The 7,003-nt window shown below is 30.2% G+C and overlaps 1 pseudogene; it reads left to right on the top strand.

The window, feature by feature from the left end:
• The first annotated feature begins 411 nt into the window (after window positions 1–411).
• Window positions 412–6,952, top strand: LOC112680824 (annotated as a pseudogene).
• The last annotated feature ends 51 nt before the right edge of the window (window positions 6,953–7,003 follow it).

The raw sequence follows: 7,003 nt of genomic DNA on the forward strand, positions 1-7,003 counted from the left end.
CAACCAAAAAACAAAAAGGGATTTCTTCATGAAGATACGGAATCAACTTCTATACATACACATCTTAATGGACAAATAAACATAAGTGGGTAAATCATTAAGTATTAATTTTAACTTGCATTATAAATAGATTACTGGCGACATTGGTGATGGTACAGACAGAACAAACAGAAGGTGGAACATACTTTACAATAACAGAACATACGCATAAGGGAGCATCATTTTTCTATGAAAGCTATGGTCCAACGAGGTTAGTAGGGGGGCATTATAAAATGATAACATATTTATCATTAGAAGAATATAATAAAAAACATGAAACATTGGGAGAAAGAATCAACAATTTAGTAAATGCTTGTAAAGCAATTAAATCTAGTCTTTGTGAAAAATATCAAAACATCCTCTTACATCTATATGATGAAATAACTGACCAAAGAGACAAAATGTATTCATCCTTGGGTAAATCTAACCAGGAAGAAGACGAAATTCTCAACCGACGCAAACGCGGTCTTATGAACTTTATGGGAACAGGGATGCATTATTTATTTGGAGTTTGTGATGATGAATGCAGTACAAAAACTTCGGACGCAATCATGCGCACAGAAAAATCCGGAACAAATGTGCTACACATAACGAAACAACAAACAACAGTTCTCAAAGCAACCATTCAACAAATAGAAAAAACGATTAATCAATCGCAAATATTATATGCAGATTTAAAAGAAACAGAAGCAAATTTCGTTAATAACCTAAAAAAATTAGGAAATACAACTGAAACTATAATGCAAGTACTACAATCAACCGAGTTACAAAATATATATACACTTTTAATCAATCTATATGCATACGAAACATCTACATTAAATCAAATAGTACTAGCAGCCAGAAGTGGTGTTATTCACTCAAGCTTAATGACAATACAAGATATTGCTAAAGCTTTAACGAGCATAAAAAACAAATTCACCTCAAGGAAACTAGAAATACCCATGGGCACAAAACCATCAGAAGTGTACGAATTACAAAAAATTACTAAAATGACAGTATTCTATGGAAATAACAGAATTGTATTCATTACAAAAATACCGTTAGTAACTGATACAGAATTTACAACTTTCAGTATCATACCATTACCCACAAGGACAGATGGGCTAGACACTCTCATGGTTATCGATTCAGCGACACCATACGCAGCAATCACTAAGGATAGAAGAGAGTACACAACATTTTCAAATGAACAAATGAATGAATGCACACAAACAGATATATACCGAATATGTTCAACAGACCAACCAGTTCTAAAGAATGACCTTACCGCACCCTGTGAAATATATCTTTTCACTGAACCACCCAAATCTGATTTAGAAAAAGATCATAAATGTAGTCATCGAATGTTTAAATCTAAACGAAGTATATATCACAAATTAAAATTCAAGAATGAGTGGCTTTATACCGTTTACAATGATCGGTTAACGATTACTTGTAGCAATTTTTCAAATCCACAAATAGAAAGCATAAGGGGAGAAGGAATAATTCAGATAAGTGATAAAACATGCCAAATTCATACGGACAATGCTATATTAACACCAGAAGAAGAACTGTCCACTAAAACGTACGAAAACTTCATACCAAAAACTGATATGTCAGTATTATTTACGAATTTCCCGAATAACACTAATACACTTCTAAAAGATACCATACATATGGGCATCCATAATAATATTAAACTAACCGACTTACATAAAGTAACGAAATCCCTGGAAGAAGTAGAAGCAATGGCTGACGCGGAACTAGATAAAGAAAACAATTATGTGAGAATCCAACATAATAACTATGCCATGTATATAATAATAGGTATAACAACGATAGCACTAGTCATCATCTTTATATTACTATGTATGAGAAAATCAAATAGGAGATATTCAAATGGGCTATTTAATCCACCATATTACGTGCCACCTATCCCAATGTCAACTTTACTACCAACTAACGTAATACCACAATCTGTAGTACCACCATCGCCACGGTAATCCACTTTTACGCCATTACGATTTACTATACATTTATTAATCATATAATTATTTAATCAAACATAAAATTTAAACTAATACATTTATTTTTAGCTCTAAAATAAAGTTCGTAGTCATGGACCTAGAATTTTCCCCGTTGCCACGAGGAGATTGGGTTCTAGTAACAGGGGCAATGGCCAACACCCTCAACAAATACCAACCAGTAAGATTGATAGGAAACCCCATCATCTTACCCAAAGCAGGGAAGCCAAGCAGATACCAGGAAGAACGCCACCACAATCGAGTGCACAATTTCGCGTACAAAGTATTTACGATAAAAAAGAAACGCCCAGAGTTGACAACACGTATATACTCCCAAATCAGTGAGTCGGTCAGCTTCTCTGTCGACCACAACACGTCAACTCTAACGCATTCTCGAATACATAAGTACTTGCACGCGGATGGTAAAGCTCCATGTGTGGTGTTCTGGAATGGTAACACCGATAAGGTTTTATTAGAAAAATTGGGAACAAAACACGTAAAAAAATATCTGGACATAACAACCGTACATCACCCAAATAATAATAATTATGACCTTGTATTACAAGACATGGGTCGAGATAAACAAGTAATATCAAAAATACCCATTGGGCATTATATTAAAAAAAATGGTGGGACTCTAAATTTATTAGAGTGTCACACATTGATATGTGGCCAAATACATGAGGGGGTTGTAGATTGTCATGATCCAGTTACGGATGTAATACTAACCAAATGCATTTTTAACTATATAATGAAAACGGTCAAACCCAGTACAATTTATTCTTATTGTAGTGGGAAACCAATTAGGGCTAGGGGTAGAAAAAAAACAAGGAAAGAAAAAAGAGAAAAAAAAAATAATAATAATAATAATAATAACCATTAAATAACAGTATAGTTGTAGTTCATAGTATGGGTTGTGGTTAACAAGGATTTATGATGTATAATTCAAAAAAATATATTATTGTAAAATATTTCCAACCCATTGTAAACCAGTTGTAAGGGTGGAAACTTAAACCTTGTAAAATTTAGTAAATACTAATTTTGTAAATTGCATCCCGAAAATTGAATTGTAAGAAACAACATAACATTTTTGTCGTTTCACCCCAAAATTGTTTCTTTAGCGGCGAGGTGTAATATGCATATATTATTGAGAAATAATAGTACGCATATTCCTGAGTCGTATAAGGAAAAACGTACTATTGCACAACCTTAATGGGCGCCACGCGCGAATTTCAAACAACCACAACAACATCATCATTCGAATAAGACAATCAAGGCCAAGGGCAACCACGTGATGAAACATCACTTGGATATGAAGACCAAGACCAAGGACAGCCACGTGTCGAAAACAACACAATTAAAACTGAATCAACAGAGTATATAAAGGCTCCGTTTCAACACCAACGGCAGACGTGTCCAGCTATCAGAACAAGCCCTTCTGAGTTTCGTCTTCGATATTGTTAACGCGTAAATTTATAATTTATATTTTTGTATCTATGTCTCTTTCTGTAATTGTATTTATTAAAGTGTTTACAAGTGTTTGAAATAATTATTTAATCAAATTTATCCCGATCCAACAACATCATTACGATAGGTACCTGTTTTTATTGGGTACCACGTAACATCTGATTGTTTGTGACAATTATATAAATCTAAAATAGTGATGAATTGTTTTAGTATGACATTAATACAAGTCTGTAATAAATGTATAAATACTAAAATTATGGTTGTTTTTTTAAAATAATTATTTTGCAACTATAGCTTTATAACTTTTTTGAACTAGGTAGGTACCTATTCTTATTTTTGACTTATTGTTTTATACATTTTTTTTAATTTTTGGATACAAACATGTGTATATTTCATATTTCATTATCTTAAAGATAATATTTTAGTTCTTTTGTAGTTTTAAGACTAATTCTTTCGAACTAAAAATAATTATGATACCCTTTATAATATAATTTGTTGTTAGAGATTGTTTTCTATTAATATGTTACACCACAATTGTGTTCCATGTATGATTGCATAATTTACAGAATAAATTGCTCGGTGTTATTACAATTTGGAATGAACATAATCATAGCATTAACACAGCAGAAGCCCTTAGATGTTTGAAAGCAACAGATGGTTTAAGACAAACTTTTGAGGATTATATGAATGATGGAATGACAATGACAGAAGCCATTCGGTAAGTATCATACATACAAATTATGTTACTTCTTAATTAAATTTAATTTGAGAACATAAATTTATATATTGTATATGTATATTAAATGTGAAAATGGAAATATGTTGTTAACATGCTATAACATGATAAGGTATTAAGCTTATTTTAACACCTCTAGGTTAGAATATTTATAACCTATATAATATTATTTATATTTTAAAATATCTACCAGATGGAATGTTTTGATTTCAACATATTATAGGTTCTTATCTTTTAGAAAATTGAATTAAGATGGTACTTTAGAGAGGTCTTTTTTTCTATATTCTCAATCGTTTTTAAACACCACAGGAAAAAAACACCAAATTACACTACTTTTTTCTAACAATTTGTTTATCACCATAGAAACGAATAATATAATAATAATAATATTATTATTATATTATTCGTTAGGATATAATATATATTATATATTATATCCTAGACTGACAAAACATCTCAGCTCAGAATTGTTTTTTTTATACAATGTGATATTATATCATTGAATTCAAATATAATATCATCCATTACAGTGACCCTTTTGTAACCTACTATACATCCACTTACCCACTTTTTTTTAACATTATACATTTAAAATGTTGATTGATTATTTATATTTATTAATATAATTCAATTAAACTTAAATTTGAAATGATTTTTTTCTGACAGATAGAATATATAAAATATAATTTCATAATTTACAGTTATCATGAAAGTGTGATGACTATGACGAATTGTACAGCTGAAGATTTTGCTAATGCTAGATTAAATCCTACCTATAGAACTGTACAAAACTGGCATGACAAATGGAGAGCTACGCATTTAGGCCCTCGCACAGGTCAAGGCGTTATCATGGTATGTTATTATCATTCATCTACTAAAAATAGAATATTTTTAAAATGTTGAATAATCATAACAATTAAATTCACATTACATTTTTGTTTTAGCAATTCTATTTAACTACAATATATTAAAAATGTGTATGTTGGGTTGAAAGAGCCAACTCACTTTTTTAATGAGGTTAAACATTTGAGGTATAATATTCCTTATGTAATGTAAAAATGTAGTAGGTACTCCTATGACAAAAATGAGAAAAGTTAAAAAAAAAAATTCAAAAGTATAATTGTCAATTTTTACAAAAAGGTTCCAAGTTAATAGGTTTAGTTATAAATATTTAAAAGTTTACTTGTATTAATAAAATGTAGTTTATATAAATTAAAATGTATTAAAAAATTTCTATTTACTAAATTCATTTTTAATATATTGTTTATTTAGAAACTCAAAGAAAAAAAAGAAATATATAATGAATATGGGGTATTTATTTTTATTCAAGATGATCCTTTTGCAGTACTCATACTTACACCAATTATGATGAGAGCCCATAATTTACCACTTGCCAAAGATATAGTTTTTGTTGATTCTAATAGTTCTTGTGACCCAGAAAATCATTGTATTACTTTTTTATTAACACCCTGTGCAGCTGGTGCTGCACCATTAGGTGTTCTTATAACACAAGGTCAAAGTGAAGAATCATATAAAGCTGGATTTCTATTGATTAAAAATAATGTACAGAATGCATTTGGTGGGAAAGGTTTTCCTACTATATTTTTATCAGACAATTCAGATGCAGAAATTAATGCTTTGAAAGCAGTTTGGCCAAACTCAAAATCTCTTCTTTGCATATTACATGTGTTGCAAGCTGTTTGGAGGTGGCTTTGGGATGGTAAAAATAATATAAAAAAAGAGGATCGTCAGCTTATGATGCAATCATTTAGAAAAATGCTATATGCTGAAACAGTTGAAGAAGCTTACACTGCATTTGAAGTTACTTTAGAAATTGGAAGTATGTATAGTAAATGGTGCAGATATGTTACTGTAGAACATTGGAATTATAAAGAACGCTGGTGTTTAGCATGGAGAGATCACACAAATAGAGGCCATCACACTAACAATTTTAGTGAAGTTTCTGTAAGAATTTTTAAAGAAAATGTACTATGTAGAGTTAAAGCTTATAATGTTGTTTCAATTGTCGATTTTTGCTGCACCAAATTAGAAGATTATTATAGACGGAAGTTTCAAGAATTTTCAAATGATAGAAACCCCACAGCACGAAAATATTTTGAAAAAATTATTAAACTTAGTGACTATGCTTCAAAAGACGAAATACATTTTGAAAATGAAGAGTATTATGTCCCAAGTGAAGAAAACAAACAGCTCATGTATTGTGTTGAACCTACTATTGGTATTTGTTCATGTAAAATTGGAATACATGGGAAATTTTGTAAACATCAAGGTATAGTTTATAAATATTTTAATAAAATTGGAGTAAACTTTCCACCTGTAACCATAGAAGACAAATACTTAATAGCAAAACTGGCATTAGGTGAAAAAGTACCAAATAAGACATTTTATGAAGGCTTATTACCTGCAGAAGTAATTCATACACAGTCACTTATATCACATGACAATCGCCAAGACCCAATAAATTATATTGATTATGTTAGTGATGCAAAAACAAATAGTTCAACAGAAAATACCAGTTTAGTAAAACGTAATTGTTTATCCATATTAGATAATATTACTAAGCAATTGTCTAATAATATAGTAAAATATGGCGAATCAACTTATGAAAATTTGTTAAAATTTAAAAAAAGACTAGATAAAATACATACAGAAGGGCAGTTTAATACTTTTTTAGCAACAGCAGGTACATTAGGGTGGTTCAAAAAATTTTTTTTTTCATTTATGACCCGGGCTC

This window comes from Sipha flava, unplaced genomic scaffold (genome assembly GCF_003268045.1).
Source record: "Sipha flava isolate LNK unplaced genomic scaffold, YSA_version1 18153_pilon_pilon, whole genome shotgun sequence".
Classification (NCBI taxonomy): domain Eukaryota; kingdom Metazoa; phylum Arthropoda; class Insecta; order Hemiptera; family Aphididae; genus Sipha; species Sipha flava.